At 44.6% G+C, this 17,907-nt stretch overlaps 1 protein-coding gene across 3 annotated transcripts in view; it reads left to right on the top strand.

Annotated features, from left to right (window-relative positions):
- Positions 1-17,907, top strand: part of slc52a2 (solute carrier family 52 member 2) — a 51,507-nt gene that overhangs the window by 11,491 nt on the left and 22,109 nt on the right. The window lies entirely within an intron of this gene.

Raw genomic sequence — 17,907 nt, 5'->3', positions numbered from 1 at the left:
AGGAGATAAAATGAGCTAGCTACAGAGGCAGTGCTTGAGGGAAAGATGTGAGATACATTTAAGAATTATATGGACAGGTCGGGAATTGAGACGGATGTGGACTGAGTGGTGAGGGATGGATTTGGCTTGAATGTATCTCATGGTTGACATGAACAACTCAATGCAACAAAGACTTCTTTATTCATATAAGACAGATATTTAATTCTAACTTGTAATTTGTCATAGCCCCTTCCTACAGCTTGCTGACCACAGTACTGTAGTTATTATTTTAACTTTTGCTCACAGTGATCTTGTTCTACACCACCAGGAGTTTTGCCAAGCCCTGTGCTTTGGAAAGACTGAATTCAAAAGGCCTGAAATGTTCTCTGTCCATAGAGGTTGGCATGGTAGCGTAACATTTAGTGCATCTCTGAACAATTCCAATCAGTATTCAATTCCCACCACTGTTAGTCAGGAGTTTGTATGTTCCCCCTCATGACTGCATGGCTTTCTTTCAGACTCTAGTTTCCTCCCATATTTTTAAAAAGATGTATTGGTTATAAGTTGTGGGCAGACAATGTTGGTGCCAGAAGCATGATGACACTTGTAGGCTGCCCCAGCAAATCCTTAGACTGTTGGTCAGGACTCCCTTGACCTCCAACACTCAGAGGAAATAATCCAAGTTTGTCCAGCCTCTCCTTTTAGCTAATACCCTCTCCGAAGCCTCAACATTCTTCCTGTAATGGGGACGACCAGACCTGCATACAATACTTCAAATGCAGCCCAACCAAAACTTGTACACCTTACCGTGTCTGACTGGCTCTTGCCCCTGTCAGAGATGTCACAGAAGCAGACCCTGTGGCTCCTCTGGTCCGTGCTGAACTGTTATCCTGCCTCATCCCATTACCAGCAGCTGGACTCATCGACGTATGTATCCAAATTTCTCTTAAATGTTGCAATTAAACCCATGTCCACCACTTCAGTTGGCAGCACATTCCATACATGTACCAGCCTCTGTTCCCTCAGTTCCCTTTAAATGTTTCACCTTTAATCTAGTTCTTAGTTTTTTCCTCTATCTATACCCTTCATTATTTTGGTTAACTAATCAAATCTCCCCTCATTTTCCTATCCTATGGTTCAGGGAATAAAGTACTAACCTATTCAACTTTTCCCATTGGTTTAGGTCTTCATGTCTTAGCAACATCCTTGCAAATTTCTGTTTCAATTTTATTGAAATCTTTTCTGTAGGTAGGTGACCAGAATTACACACTACACCAAATTTGTCCTCAAACATCTTAGACCCTAAGAATTCAGTCATTTGGTCCATTCAGTCTGCTCTGCTGTTTCATGGCTGATCCATTTCCCACTCCACCCCAAGGTCAGTCTCTCTGTAGAGAGAATCTACAGAGATTATAGACAATAGGTGCAGAAGTAGACCATTCGGCCCTTCGAGCCTGCACCGCCATCCGCTTGGCTGATCATCTACTATCAATACCCGGTTCCTGCCTTGTCCCCATATCCCTTGATTCCCCTATCCATAAGATACCTATCTAGCTCCTTCTTGAAAGCATCCAGAGAATTGGCCTCCACTGCCTTCCGAGGCAGTGCATTCCAGACACCCACAACTCTCTGGGAGAAGAAGTTTTTCCTCAACTCTGTCCGAAATGACCTACTCCATATTCTCAAACCATGCCCTTTGGTACTGGACTCTCCCAGCATCTGGAACATATTTCCTGCCTCTATCTTGTCCAATCCCTTAATAATCTTACGTTGCAATCAGATCCCCTCTCAATCTCCTTAATTCCAGTGTGTACAAGCCCAGTATCTCTAACCTCTCTGCGTAAGACAGTCCTGACATCCCAGGAATTAACCTTGTGAATCTACGCTGCACTTCCTCTACAGCCAGGATGTCCTTCCTTAACCCTGGAGACCAAAACTGTACACAATACTCAAGGTGTGGTCTCACCAGGGCCCTGTACAAATGCAAATCCCCTTTGTAATAAAGGCCAACATGTCATTAGCCTTCTTTATTGCTTGCTGCACCTGCTCATTCACCTTCAGTGACTAATGAACAAGGACTCCAAGATCTCACACAAAATGCTGGTAGAACACAGCAGGCTAGGCAGCATCTATAGGGAGAAGCGATGTCGACATTTTGGGCCGAGACCCTTCGTCAGGACTAACCGACTAACCGAAAGGAAAGATAGTAAGAGATTTGAAAGTAGAGGGGGGAGGGGGAAATGCAAAATGATAGGAGTAGACCGGAAGGGGTGGGATGAAGCTAAGAGCTGGAAAGGTGCTTGGCGAAAGTGATACAGAACTGGAGAAGGGAAAGGATCATGGGACGGGAGGCCTCAGGAGAAAGAAGTGGCGGGGGGGTGGGGGGAAGCACCAGAGGGAGATGGAGAAGAGGCAAACAACTAAATATGTCAGGGATGGGGTAAGAAGGGGAGGAGGGGCATTAACAGAAGTTAGAGAAGTCAATGTTCATGCCATCAGGTTGGAGGCTACCCAGCTGGCATATAAGGTGTTGTTCCTCCAACCTGAGTTGGATTCATTTTGCCAATAGAGGAGGCCATGGATAGACATGTCAGAATGGGAATGGGACGTGGAATTAAAATGTGTGGCCACTGGGAGATCCTGCTTTTTCTGGTGGATTGAGCATAGGTGTTCCATGAAACGGTCTCCCAGTCTGCTCCCGGCCACACCGGGAGCACTGGACGCAGTATACCACACCAGCCGACTCACAGGTGAAGTGTCGCCCCACCTGGAAGGACTGTCTGCGTCCCTGAATGGTGGTGAGGGAGGAAGTGTAATGGCAGGTGTAGCACTTGTTCCGTTTACAAGGATAAGTGCCAGGAGGGAGATTGGTGGGAAGGGATGGGGGGGGGGGCAAGTGGACAAGGGAGTCGTGTAGGGAGCGATCACTGCAAAAAGCAGAAGGGGGGGGGAGGGGGAAAATGTGTTTGATAGTGGGATCCCGTTGGAAGTGGCAGAAGTTATGGAGAATTATACGTTGGATCTGAAGGCTGGTGGGGTGGTAGGTAAGGACATGGGGAACCCTATCCCGAGTGGGGTGGCGGGTGGATGGGGTGAGGGCAGATGTGCGGGAAATGGGAGAGATGCGTTTGAGAGCAGGGTTGATGGTGGACGAAGGGAAGCCCCTTTGCTTGAAAAAGGAAGACATCTCCTTCGTCCTGGAAAGAAAAGCCTCATCCTGAGAGCAAATGCGGCGGAGATGGAGGAATTTCATCTTTAATAATGGACTCTAGCATCTTCCCCACTACTGATGTTAGGCTGACAGGATGATAGTTCTCTGTTTTCTCCCTCCCTCCTTTCTTAAAAAGTGGGATAACATTAGTCATTCTCCAATCCTCAGGAACTGATCCTGAATCTAAGGAACATTGGAAAATGATTACCAATGCATCCGCAATTTCCAGAGCCACCTCCTTTAGTACCCTAGGATGCAGACCATCTGGACCTGGGGATTTGTCAGCCTTCAGTCCCATCAGTCTTCTCAACACCATTTCCTTCCTAATGTCAATCTGTTCATTTCCTCTGTTACCCCTATGTCCTTGGCCCATCCATACATCTGGGAGATTGCTTGTGTCTTCCCTAGTGAAGACATATCTAAAGTACTTATTAAATTCTTCTGCCATTTCTCTGTTTCCCATAACAATTTCACCCAATTGATTCTTCAAGGGTCCAGCATTGTTCTTAACTATCTCCTTTCTCTTCACATACCTAAAAAAGCTTTTGCTATCCTCCTTTATAGCTAGCTTGAGTTCATACCTCATTTTTTCTCCCTGTATTGCCTTTTTAGTTTCCCAATCATCTGTCCTCCCACTCACAGTAGCTCTGTCATACTTTTTTTTAATGCTATGCAATCTCTGACTTCCTTTGTCAACCACTGTGGCCCCTTTCCGCCCTTTGAATTTTTCCTTCTCTGGGGGATGAAATGATTTTGTACCTTGTGCATTATTCCCAAGAATACCTGCCATTGCTGCTCCACTGTCTTTTCTGCTAGGATATCCATCCAGTTAACTTTGGCCAGCTCCTCCCTCATGGCTCCATAGTCTCCTTTGTTCAACTGCAACACTGACACCTCCGAGCTGCCCTTATCCTTCTCAAATTGCAGATAAAAACTTGTGGTCACTACCTCCTAATGGCTCCTTTACTTCAAGATCGCTTATCAAATCCTGTTCATTACACAACACTAAATCCAGAATAGCCTTGTCCCTGGTCGGCTCTTGCACAAGCTGTTCCAAGAATGCATCCCGTAGGCACTCTACAAACTCCCTATCCTGGGGTCCAGCACCAACCTGATTCTCCCAGTTCATCTGCATGTTGAAATCCCCCATAACTACTGCGACATTACCTTTGCCACATGCCGATGTTAACTACCTATTCAACTTACACCCAATATCCATGCTACTGTTTGGGGGCCTGTAGACAACACCCATTAGGGTCTTTTTGCCCTTACTGTTCCTCAGTTCTATCCACACAGACTCTACTTCTCCTGATCCCCCCCCTTGCAAAGGATTGAATCTCATTCCTCACCAACAGGGCCACCCCACCCCCTCTGCCCACATTTCTGTCCCTACGATAGCACGTATACCCTTGTACATTCATTTCCCAGGTCTGATCTCCCTTCAGCCATGTCTCCATTATCCCAACAACATAGTTACCCATTCACACCTGAGCTTCAAGCTCATCTGCCTTATTTCTGACACCCTGCATTCAGATATAGAATTTTTAGCCCATTTCTCCTCTCTCTGTTTAAATTGCTGCCTATTGTGCTTAACCCAGCTCCCCGAACTCCCATAGGGCTATACGCCCCTTGAATTTTGTTGTCCTTCCTAAATTTACTTATTCTTTCTGCACATTTAACTCCATGTTCTGTCAGACCATCCCTCTGTACATGTGTCCTCCTTATCACTTGTTCTGCCTCACCTTTCTCTACTATACACTTAATATTCCAGAGCCGTGTAGTCCCCACCTGTCCTTTATTCTTCATCTCGCTATCCTCTCACATTCTGAATCCCTGCCCCCTGCAGGGATTCTCTGACTAATCACGAATCTGTCAACCTCAGTGTTAAATATACCCAGTGACTTGGGATAGAAATTCTCTGGTTAAAAAAATTCCTCTTCATCTCCATTCTAAATAGACGTCCCTCTTTTCTGAGGCTGTTGTCTTGTGTTAGACTCCAGCACCACTGGAAACGTCCTTAACATGAGAAAATCTAACAATGCTGGAAATCCAAAGGAATACACACAAAATACGGATCAGGTAGAATCTATGGAAATGAATAAACAGTCGATGTTTCAGGCCCTGATCCTGCTTCTGGACTGGAATGGAAGACACCAGAATATAAGGTGGAGTGAGGGGAAGGCAACAAGGTAGAAGATGATAGGTGAAGTTAAGTGGGTAGGAAAGGTAAAAGGCTGGAGAAGGATTCTAATGGGAGAGGAGAGTGGATCACAGGAGAAAGGGAAGGAAAGGACCTGACCGAAGTGATAGGCAGGTGAAAAGGGATAAAAAGCCAGATTAGGAATCCTCTCTTCTATTCTCAATATGGAGAGGAGATTTGATAGAAGTACAGTATACAAAGTTGAGGAATGTAGACATGGTAAATGCAGACACAAGGAAATCTGCAGATGCTGGAAATTGAGGCAACACACAAAATGCTGGTGGAACACAGCAGGCCAGGCAGCATCTATAAGGAGAAGCACTGTTGACGTTTCGGGCCGAGGCCCTTCGTCAGGACTAACCGAAAGGAAAGATAGTAAGAGATTTGAAAGTGGGAGGGGGAAATGCGAAATGATAGAAGACCGGAGGGGATGGGGTGAAGCTGAGAGCTGGAAAGGTGATTGGGAAAAGGGATACAGAGCTGGAGAAGGAAAAGGATCATGGGATGGGAGGCCTAGGGAGAAAGAAAGGGGGAAGGGAGCACCAGATGGAGATGGAGAACAGACAGAGAAAGAGGGAAAAAAGAGAGGAGGGGGGAAAAAACTAAATATATCAGGGATGGGGTAAGAAGGGGAGGAGGGGCATTAACGGAACTTAGAGAAGTCAATCTTCACTCCATCAGGTTCGAGGCTGCCCAGCCGGTATATAAGGTGTTGTTGTTCCTCTGTAGGCAAGCTTATTCCACTGAGGTTGGATGGGCCTACATAGACGTCATTGGTTAAGGGTGAAAAGTTTGAGGGAAACTTCTTCTCTGAGGGTCATGAAAGTGAAACAAACTTCCAGAGCAAGTAGTGCATGTGAGCTCGATTTCAACGTTTGAGAGGTACATGGATGGTAGAGAGCTATGGTCATTGTGCAGGTCATTCAGAGTAGGTAGATTAAATGGTTTGGTATGGACTAGGTGGGCCAAAGGGCCTGTTTCTGCACTGTACTTTTTTGATGACTATCCTTCTGTTCTACCACATTGTTGCTCGGTACCCAGTCACTCATTAAGACCTACACTGGTTTGTCTGCGTTAAATTCCATCTGCTATTTTTTAACCCACTTTTCCAGCTGGTCCAGGTCCCACTGCAAGCTTTGGCACACAATATTCAAAATATTCACAGTATTCTCACCAACATTTATTTTAAAAAAAACTTCAATGCAAGATCCCAACACAATACTCAATATTGCTCTTAAAATGTTTGCCAGGTTTTTTTCAATGATATTGAGCAATGGAGGCAGCTGGCTGGCTTCCTGTTGTGTCACATAGGTTATGGACAATGTGATGCAAACGAGGACATTTTGTGTGCCCACAAGCTGGAAGTAGGTGATTACTAAACCTCCAGGGTGAGGATTTTAAGGAAATGAAATATTTAAAATGATAGTTTATTAGAATGGGAAACAGCTCCTTTCCCAGGCTTTAAGACTACTGAACTCCCTGCTACCACCCATGTCCCATCTCACATGAAGCACCAGTAGTGTTACATTGCTTACATTACAGAGGATTGGAGGGAAGTGGATGTTGTCCCCTTGTTCAAAAAAGGTAGTAGGGATAGTCCAGGTAATTATAGACCAGTGAGCCTTACGTCTGTGGTGGGAAAGCTGTTGGAAAAGATTGAGATAAGATCTGTGGGCATTTAGATAATCATGGTCTGATCAGGGACAATCAGCATGGCTTTGTGAGGGGCAGATCGTGCCTAACAAGCCTGTTAAGAGTTCTGAGGAGGTGACCAGGCATATAGATGAGGGTAGTGCAGTGGATGTGATCTACATGGATTTTAGTAAAGCATTTGACAAGGTTCCACACGGTAGGCTTATTCAGAAAGTCAGAAGGCATGGGATCCAGGGAAGTTTGGCCAGGTGAATTCAGAATTGGCTTGCCTGCAGAAGGCAGAGGGTCATGGTGGAGGGAGTACATTCGGATTGGAGGGTTGTGACTAGTGGTGTCCCACAAGGATCGGTTCTGGGACCTTTTACTTTTCATGATTTTTTATTAACGACCTGGATGTGGGGTTAGAAGGGTGGGTTGGCAAGTTTGCAGACAACACAAAGGTTAGTGGTGTTGTGGATAGTGTAGAGGATTGTCGAAGATTGCAGAGAGACATTGATAGGATGCAGAAGTGGGCTGAGAAGTGGCAGATGGAGTTCAACCCAGAGAAGTGTGAGGTTGTACACTTTGGAAGGACAAACTCCAAGGCAAAGTACAAAGTAAATGGCAGGATACTTGGTAGTGTGAAGGAGCAGAGGGATCAGGGGGTACATGTCCACAGATCCTTGAAAGTTGCCTCATAGGTAGATAGGGTAGTTAAGAAAGCTTATGGAGTGTTAGCTTTCATAGGTCGAGGGATAGAGTTTAAGAGACGCGATGTAATGATGCAGCTCTATAAAACTCTAGTTAGGCCACATTAGGAGTACTGTGTCCAGTTCTGGTCGCCTCACTATAGGAAGGATGTGGAAGCATTGGGAAGGGTACAGAGGAGATTTACCAGGATGCTGCCTGGTTTAGAGAGTATGGATTAAGATCAGAAATTAAGGGAGCTAGGGCTTTACTCTTTGGAGAGAAGGAGGATGAGAGGAGACATGATAGAGGTGTACAAGATATTAAGAGGAATAGACAGAGTGGCTAGCCAGTGCCTCTTCCCCAGGGCACCATGCTCAATACAAGAGGACATGGCTTTAAGGTAAGGGGAGGGAAATTCAAGGAGGATATTAGAGGAAGGTTTTTCACTCAGAGTGGTTGGTGCGTGGAATGCACTGCCTGAGTCAGTGGTGGAGGCAGATACACTAGTGAAATTTAAGAGACTACTAGACAGGTATATGGAGGAATTTAAGGTGGGGGGTTATATGGGAGGCAGGGTTTGAGGGTCGGCACAACATTGTGGGCTGAAGGGCCTGTAATGTGCTGTACTATTCTATGTTCTTACTTTTTAGCGTGTCATAAATGCTCCATATAGGAGCTACAGGGAGTTTAGTTACCCCAAGGCTGCAGGATTTAGACAAGTGGGTGATTGTCAGGGAAGGGAAGAGCTCAGATAGTAGAAAGCACCCCTGTGGCCACCCTCCTCAGTAATCATTATCTCATTTTGGATACTGTTGGGGGCAGTGACCTGACACAGGACTGCCACTGTGATTGGGGCTCTGGCACTGAGCCTGGTTCCCTGGTGCAGAAGGAGAGAAGAGGAATGCGGTAGTCACAGGGGACTCCATAGTGAGGGGAACAGACAGGAGGTTCTGTCAGCCTGATAGATATACCTGCATGGTGTGTTGCCTCCCAGGTGCCAGGGTACGGGATTCTTCGGATCGGTGCAGATTATTCTGAAGGGAGGGGGTGAACAGCCAGAAGTCTTGGTACACGTTGGTACCAGTGACATGGGTAGAAAAAGGGAGGAAGTCCTGAAGAGAGAATTCAGGTGGTTGGGTAGGAAGCTGAAAAGCTGGTCCTCCAGTATAGTATTCTCCGGATTGTTACCTGTGCCATGTGCTTATGAGTGCAAGAATAGCATGATCAGATATATTAATGCGTGGCTGAGAGACTGGTGTAGGGGGCAGGGCTTCAGGTTCCTGGATGTTTGGGGCCTCTTCTGGGGGAAGTATGACCTGTGCAGAAAGGACAAGCTACACCTGAACCCAAAGGGGTCCAATATCATAGCATGCAGGTTTAATAGAGCTGTTAGGGAGGGTTTAAACTAATTTGGCAGGGGGATAGGAACTGGAGTGATAGGGATGAGGAAGGGGAAAGCAGAAATAAATTAAAGATGGCTTGCAACAGAGATGATGGGAAGGACAGGCAGAAGATGAGGCATAATCACAGCAGGTAGAATAATTTACAACAAAGCAACAAATACTGGACTGAAAGTGTTATATTTGACGCTAATAAAATCGACGATCTTGAAATTCAGCTACAGGTTGGCAAGTATGACGTTGTGGCCATCTCTGAAACTTGGCTAAAGGATGGCTGCCAATGGGAGCTGAATGTCCAAGGATATACAGTGTATCGGAAAGATAGGTTAGTAGGCAGAGGGGGGGTGGTGTGGCTGTGTATAAGAAGTAATATTAAATCATTAGACAGGGATGACACAGGATTGGAAGGTGTAAAGTCGTTAGTGGTTGAGTTAAGAAATGGCAAGGGTAAAAGGACCCTAATGGCAGTTATATACAGGCCTCCAAACAGCAGTCAGGATATGGATTACAAATGACAGCAGAAGATAGAAAAGGTGTGTCAGAAAGGCAATGTCATGACAATCGTTGGGGATTTTAACATGAAAGTGGATTGGCAGTGGCATATACACCGTATATCCTTGGATGCTCAGCTCCCAATGGCAGCCATCCTTTAGCCAACTTTCAGAGATGGCCACAAAGTCATACTTGTCAACCCGCTGCTGAATTTCAAGATTGTCGATTTTATTAGTGTCAAATATAACACTTTGACACAAATATAACACTTTCAGTCCAGTATTTGTTGCTTTCTGTTGTAAATTATTCCACCTGCTGTGAAAGCCAGTACTGGACTTCAAGTCAGAATTTGTAGAATGTCTAAGGGATGGTTTTTTAGAACAGCTTGTTGTTGAGCCCACTAGGGGATCAGCTGTGCTGGATTGGGTGCTGTGCAATGATCCGGAGGTGATAAGAGAGCTTCAGGTTAAGGAACCCATAGGGAACAGTGATCACAATATGATCTAGTTCACTTGGAAATTTCAGAAAGAGAAACTAAATACCAATGTGTCAGTATTTCAGTAGAATAAAGGAAATTACGATGGCATGAGAGGGGAACTGGCCAAGGTTGACTGGAAAGGGACACTAGCAGGATGGATAGCAGAGCAGCAATGGCTGGAGTTTCTGCAAAAAAAATGAGGAAAGTCTAAGACAGATATTTTCCAAGTAAGAAACTTCAGAGTGGAAGAAGGACACTACCGTGGGTAACAGGTGAAGTCAAATTCAAAACAAGAGAGGGCATACAAGGAAGCCAAAGCTTGTGGGAAAATAGAGGATTGGGAAGCTTTTTAAAAACTTTCAGAGGGAAACGAAGAAGGTCATTTGGAAGGAAAAGATAAATTATGAAAGGAATCTGGTGACTAACATTGAAGAAGATACTAAAAGCCTTTAGTATATAAAGGGTAGGAGTTGAGGGTAGATATAGGACCCATAGAAAATGATGCTGGAGATATTGTAATGAGAGACGCAGAGGAACTGAATGTGTATTTTGCTTCAGTCTTCATGGAGTAAGACATTTGCAGTATACTGGACATTCAAGAGTGTCAGGGAAGTGAAGTTTGTGCTGTGAAAATTACGACTGATAAGGAGCTCAGGAAGCTTAATGGTCTGAGGGTGGATAAATCTCCTGGACCTGCTGGAATGCACCCTCGGGTTCTGAAGAAAGTAGCTGGAGAGATTACGGAGGTATTAACAATGATCTTTCAAGAATCGATAGATTTTGCCATTGCAACTTTCCAGTGATCCGGTACAAATGTTAATCAGAATCAAGTTTATTATCACCAGCATGCGAAGTGAAATTTGTTAATTTGGCAGCAGGAATTCAATGCAATGCATAATCTAGCAGAGAAAAAAATAAATAAAATAAAAATAATAAATAGACAAGTAAATCAATTGCATATATTGAATAGATTACCAAAAAACCTGCAGAAACAGAAAAACTGTATATTTAAAAAAAGGTGAGGTAGTGTCCATGAGTTCAATGACCATTTAGAAATCGGATGACAGAGGGGAAGAAGCTGTTCCTGAATCGCTGTGTGTGCCTTCTGGCTTCTGTACCTCCATTCTGATGGTAACAGTGAGAAAAGGGCATGCCCTGGGTGCTGGAGGTCCTTAATAATGGACGCTGCCTTTCTTCAGGGAGCAGTGTCTCAGATGTCCTGGGTACTTTGTAGGCTAGTACCCAAGAGATAGCTGACTAGATTTACAACCTTCTGCAGCTTCTTTCGGTCCTGTGCAGTAGCCCCCCCATACCAGACAGTAATGCAGCCTGTCAGAATGCTCCCCACAGTACAACTATAGAAGTTTTTGAGTGTATATGTTGGCTTGCCAAATCTCTTCAAGTCTCTAATAAAGCATAGCCGTTGTCTTGCCTCCTTTATAACTACATCGATATGTTGGGACCAGGTTAGATCCTCAGAGATCTTGACACCCAGGAACTTGAAACTGCTCACTCTCTCCACTTCTGATCCCTCTGAGGATTGGTATGTGTTCCTTCGTCTTACCCTTCCTGAAGTCCGTAAACAGCTCTTTCATCTGACGTTGAGTGCCAGGTTGTTGCTGTGACACCACTCCACTAGTTGGCATATCTCACTCCTGTACACCCTCTCATCACCACATGAGATTCTACCAACAATGTAGAATGTACCAACAATTGTCAGCAAATTTTTAGATGGTATTTGAGCTATACCTAGCCACACAGTCATGGGTATACAGAGAGTAGAGCAGTGGGCTAAGCGCACATCCCTGAGGTGCACCAGTGTTGATTGTCTTCAAGGAGGAGTTGTTATCGCCAATCTGCACAGACTGCGGTCATCCAGTTAGGAGGCTGAGGATCCAATTACAGAGGGAGGTACAGAGGCCCAGGTTCTGCAACTTCTCAATCAGTGATATTCCCAATTGTGGGAATGGTGGTATTAAATGCTAAACTATAGTTGACAAACAGCATCCTGAAGTAGGTATTTGTGTTGTCCAGGTGGTCTAAAGCCACGTGGAGAACCATTGAGATTACGTCTGCCATTGCCTATCACCACAATAGGTCAAATTGCAATGGGTCCAGGTCCTTCCTGAGGCAGGAGTTCAGTCTAGTCATGACCAACCTCTCAAGGCACTTCATCACTGTCGACGTGAGTGCTACTGGGCGATAATCGTTAAGGCAGCCCATATTAGTCGTCTTAGGCACTGGTATAACTGTTGCCTTTTTGAAGCAAGTGGGAACTTCTGCCTGTAGCAGTGAGAGGTTGAAAATGTCCTGAATACTCCCGTTAGTTGGTTGGCACAGGTTTTCTGAGCCTTACCAGGTACTCCATCAGGACCTTTGGCCTTGCGACAGTTCACTCTCTTTAAAGACAGTCTAACATCGGCCTCTGAGACAGAGATCACAGGGTCATCAGCTGTAGTAGGGATCTTCACAGCTGTAGTTGTGTTCTGTCTTTCAAAGCGAAGCGTTGCTGCCATTCATGCAATTGGGTTTCACTTTGTAGGAATTAATGTCTTGCAGACCTTGCCAGAGTTTTTGTGCATCCGATGTCACCTCCAACCTTGTTCAAAATTGTCTCTTTGCCCTTTGCAAATCATACCAGGTTTTCTAGTACAGGCCTGGGTTGCTAGACTTGAATGCAACAGAACTAGACTTCAGCAGACTATATGCCTCCTGGGTCATCCATGGCTTTTGGTTTGGGAATGTACAGTAAGTCTTTGTGGGCACACACTCATCCACACAGGTTTTAATGAAGTCGGTAACAACTGCAGGATACTCATCCAGATGCAAGCAGAATTGGCATGATTAACTTATTATTTATTTATGGCTTTATATTGCTATATTTCATCACTATTCTTGGTTGTAACAAAATTGAATTTTCCTCGGGATCAATAAAGTATGTCTGTCTGTTCGAATATGAATCCCTGAGTACAGTCCAGTCCACCCAATTCAAAGTAGTCCTGTAGGCGCTCCTGCGCTTCCCTTGTCCATAACCGTCTTCGTCCTCACTGCTGGTGCTACTGTCTTCAGTATCTGCCTATACTCGGAGTAGAAATACAGCTAGGTGATCAGACTTACCGAAGTGAGGGCGTGGAATAGTATGGTAGGCATTCTTGATGGTGATGTAGCAATGGTCCAGTGTGTTGTTTCCTCTAGTATTGCAAGTGATCTGTTGATGGTAATTGCTTAGTGATTTTTTTTCCCCCCAGTCTGGCCTGGTTAAAATCTCCTAAAACGATGGTGAAGGCATTGGGTTGTGTTGTTTTGTGTATGTTGATCCCATTACTCAGATCATCTAAAGCCTGCTTGACTTTGGCCTGAGGTGGAATGTAAACTGCTACCAAAATAACCTCCGAGAACTCCGGTGGTAGGTAAAAAGGATGGCATTTAACTGCTAGATATTCCAGGTCTGGTGAGCAAAATTGGGACAGTATTGATACATTTGTTCACCAAGGAGAGTCAATCATGAGGCCTACTCCTCCACTTCTGCATTTGAGAGACTCTATAGATCTGGCCTGATGGTGTATAGTAAACCCATTGATCTGAATCAGTACAGAAGGGGTTAACCAGGATTCTGTGAAACAAAGGACACATGTGGTCCTAATGTCCCTCTGATTCAGCACCCTTACTCTGAGATCATCGATTTTATTCATCAGCAAGATAGCCGTATAGGGGGTTTAAAACCCCTTTTCCTTAAATGTACTTATAACCCTGATCTATGCCTGGGCTTCCTCTGACGTGTCCTCCGTGGGCACTTCCGACCACAGACTGTTGTTTCTACCAGCTTTAAGCAGTGATAGTTCATTTAAACGCATTGACATCTTTAATGACTCTACTGACCTTGGAAGTAGTGCATTTTAGCTGTATCAGGCTGAAACGAAAGTATTTAATCGTATCCATTGAGAGTGCTGCTGCTACTTCAGTCACGCCTAGGTGCCCACTCTATTTAATACGTTGGGAGGTGGCAGAAAGGAAACTATAGCCAGTTAGCCTGACATCAGTGGTTGAGAAGTTGTTGGAATCGATTGTTAGGGATGAGATTATGGAGTACCTAGAGGCACATAAGCCAAAGCCAGCATGGTTTCCTGAAAGGAAAATCTTGCCTGACTAAACTACTGCAATTTTTCTGAGGAAATTACAAGCAGGGTAGACAAAGGAGATACAGTAGATGAAGTGTACTTGTGTGGCCCCCGTTCGCCTAGGGCAGGGGTCAGCAACCTTTACCACTGAAAGAGCCACTTGGACCCGTTTCCCACAGAAAAGAAAACACTGGGAGCCGCAAAACCCGTTTGACATTTAAAATGAAATAACACTGCATACAACGTTTTTTTTGCCTTTATGCTATGTATAAACAAACTATAATGTGTTGCATTTATGAAATTGATGAACTCCTGCAGAGAAAACGAAATTACATTTCTGCATGCAACAAAAACATTTTGAACTCCGAAAAAAAGACGTTGGGTTGAAAGTTACTTTTAAGTAAAATACTCAATGTCTATTTGAGTCCTTCTTGTATTTATGAAAAACGCCGAACTTAAATTTTCCGCCAGCAGCAAACCAAAAATAACATCAGCCAGCTGTCAGCCTGAAAAATAAAAGGACTATTTCACTGAACAATGAAAAAATATGAATATACATAAAATAATAGGCAATTAAAATATTTATCATACTTGGTTAATGGGATTTCTGCTTCTGGACCTCAGCGCACAGCGTCTGCACATCAGGGCTGTATGACGTCACCTTCATCTTTACACAGGATCGCAAGCTGTCATCTGTGAGGCGTGCGCGATGTTTGTAATAAAGTTCATGTTGGAGAACACCTGCTCACTTACATATGTGGATCCAAAGATCGACAGGACTCAAAGCGCATACTTTTTAATGTTTACATAAATGTCGGGCATAGCATTCCATGTTTCGAACACAAGTTTGTCCGGTTTTGGAAGGTTTTCAATATCACTCCATTTGTGTTTCTGAGCAAGAACGGCCTTCTGACAGGCAACATCTTCAAGGTCTGCTGTCAAGCGTCTAAACTTGGACACCCATATGTCTTTGTCGGCTATGTCGGCCAGTTCCATCTCAAGATCAGGTTGACTCACACCTGCCAATGCAGTCGTATTCAGTAGGGAAGGATCGATGCTTAAGGGAGTGACCGGGAAGGATAATGTGTTTTTTTTCCTCTCTGAACTCACAGAAGCGTTTCCCAAACGATGTTTGCATTGCGATGATTGCAGAATGTAAATACTCCGAAATTATCATGTCGTGACCTTGTTTGAACTCTCTCAAATTGGGGAAGTGAGACAAAGTGCCTTTCTGTAAATCTCTGGCAAGCAACGTCAACTTGCGCTCGAATGCCAAAACATCCTCCAACATGTGCAGGGCTGTACGTCCTTTCCCCTGAAGAGCTGTGTTCAGCGTGTTCAGGTGCGCTGTCATGTCTACCATGAAGTGTAGCTTTTCCAGCCACTCTGGCTGTTCCAGCTCAGGAAAGGTGAGCCCTTTGCTGCCCAGGAAAGTTTTCACTTCTTCCAGACACGCGACAAAGCGTTTCAGCACCTTCCGTCTGGACAGCCAGCGATAAAAACACGTTGTAGCGGTGTCAGTAAACTGCAGTCAAAGATAGCTTTATTCGAACTAAACAGCCTTGCTTTTAAGCCTCCCTCAACCCAGCCCCCATGGACGCAGATGCTGCAAAAGACGCGTACTCACAAACCCCCGTAGGCTATCTCCCTTAGCCGGAATGCTGGCTAATTGTGAGCCGTTTCGGATAAGATCACCATAATCTTCAAATTTAGAATTACATTTCAAAAGCTAACAAACTAACATAAAATACATTTTAATTAAATACTGACCAATTATTTCCCAAAGCCACAGGGAGCCGCAGCACAGAGGTGAAAGAGCCACAAATGGCTCGGGAGCCGCAGGTTGCCGACCCCCGGCCTAGGGTGAACCGCCATTGCCCCGCCAATAGTGCAATACTTTGGTGTAACTACGGAGTAATGCCCCCCTCCCCAGTACACATTTGCAATACAAATACCAGACAATACACCCAAAAACGAGTAAATAATTGCAACTTTATAGTTATCTCTTAGTGATGGGTTAGTAGAAACAGATAATCTAAAGGTGCCAAATAAATAAGTTTATCGTTTTGTGCACATAATATTTTAATACATTGGAGCTCATGCCTCTGGTTCCATCCACAACGACCTTCCCAGCCTTCGGCCACCATCTGAACCACCGACGTCTAGTATCTGTCGCTCTGGAACCACTGTCCACTCCTCACACATCCGTCCTCCTCGCTTTCCTCCTGAAAAAAGACCGCGAACTCCCGCTCAGCTTACACATACAAGATAGCATAACAATTCTCCATTGCTTATTTTCCCCCCTTATCGGTAGTCATAACCCAAGCATACCAGACACAGAAACCCATTACAGCCTTACAGAGAAGCCATTTTGTTAGCCTGAACAGTTAACACCACTGTTACTGGTACTGAGAATCCTACACTTGAATTTTCAGAAGGCCTTTGACAAGGTGCCGCACATGAGGCTGCTTAGCAAGATAAGAGCCCATGGAATTACAGGGAAGTTACAAGCATGGGTGGAGCATTGGCTGGTCAGCAGAAAACAGAGAGTGGGAATAAAGGGATCCTATTCTGGCTGGCTGCCAGTTGCTAGTGGAGTTCCCATAGGGGTCAGAGTTGGAACCACTGCTTTTTGCGATGTATGTCAATGATTTAAACTTTGAGATTAATGGTTTTGTGGCTAAATTTTGCCAATTGATACAAAGATAGGTGGAGGAGTGGATAGTGTTGAGGAAACAGAGAGCCTGCAGAGAAACTTAGATAGTTTAGGGAAAAGGGCAAAGAAGTGGCAAGTGAAATACAATGTTGAAAAGTGTATGGTCATGCACTTTGGTGGAAGAAATAAATGGTCAGACTATTATTTAGATTGGGAGAGAATGCAAAATGCAGCAGTGCAAAGGGACTTGGGAGTCCTCGTGCAGGATACCCTAAAGGTTAACCTCCAGGTTGAGTTGGTAGTGAAGAAGGCTAATACAATGTTGGCATTCATTCCTAGAGGTATAGAATATAAGAGCAGGGATGTGATGTTGAGGCTCTGTAAGGCACTTGTGAGACCACACTTAGAACCATAAAACACTACAACACAGTACAGGCCCTTCAGCCCTCCATGTTGTGCCGACCCATATAATCCTTAAAAAAAAGTACTAAACCCACACTACCCCATAACCCTCCATTTTTCTTTCATCCATGTGCCTGTCCAAGAGGCTCTTAAATACCCCTAATGTTTTAGCCTCCACCACCATCCCTGGCAACTCATTCCAGGTACTCACAACCCTCTGTATTTATAAAAAAAAACAAACTTACCCCTGATGTCTCCCTTAAACTTCCCTCCCTTAATTTTGTACCTATGCTATTGGTGCCCTGGGAAACAGGTACTGACTATCCACCCTATCTATGCCTCTCATAATCTTGTAGACCTCTATAAGTCCCCTCTCATTCTTCTACACTCCAAAGAGAAAAGTCCCAGCTCTGCTAACTTTGCTTCATATGACTTGTTCTCCAATCCAGGCAACATCCTGGTAAATTTCCTCTGCACCCTCTCCATAGCTTCCACATCCTTCCTATAATGAGGTGTCCAGAATTGAACACAATACTCTTAAGTGCAGTGTCACCAGAGATTTGTAGAGTTGCAACATGACCTCTCTATTCTTGAACTCAATCCCCCTGCTAATGAAGCCTAGCAACCCACAGACCTTCTTAACTACCTT

This window comes from Hypanus sabinus, chromosome 6, assembly GCF_030144855.1.
Source record: "Hypanus sabinus isolate sHypSab1 chromosome 6, sHypSab1.hap1, whole genome shotgun sequence".
NCBI lineage: Eukaryota > Metazoa > Chordata > Chondrichthyes > Myliobatiformes > Dasyatidae > Hypanus > Hypanus sabinus.
Note: the sequence above shows the minus strand (reverse complement) of the source record. Positions and strands in the feature narration are given on the sequence as shown.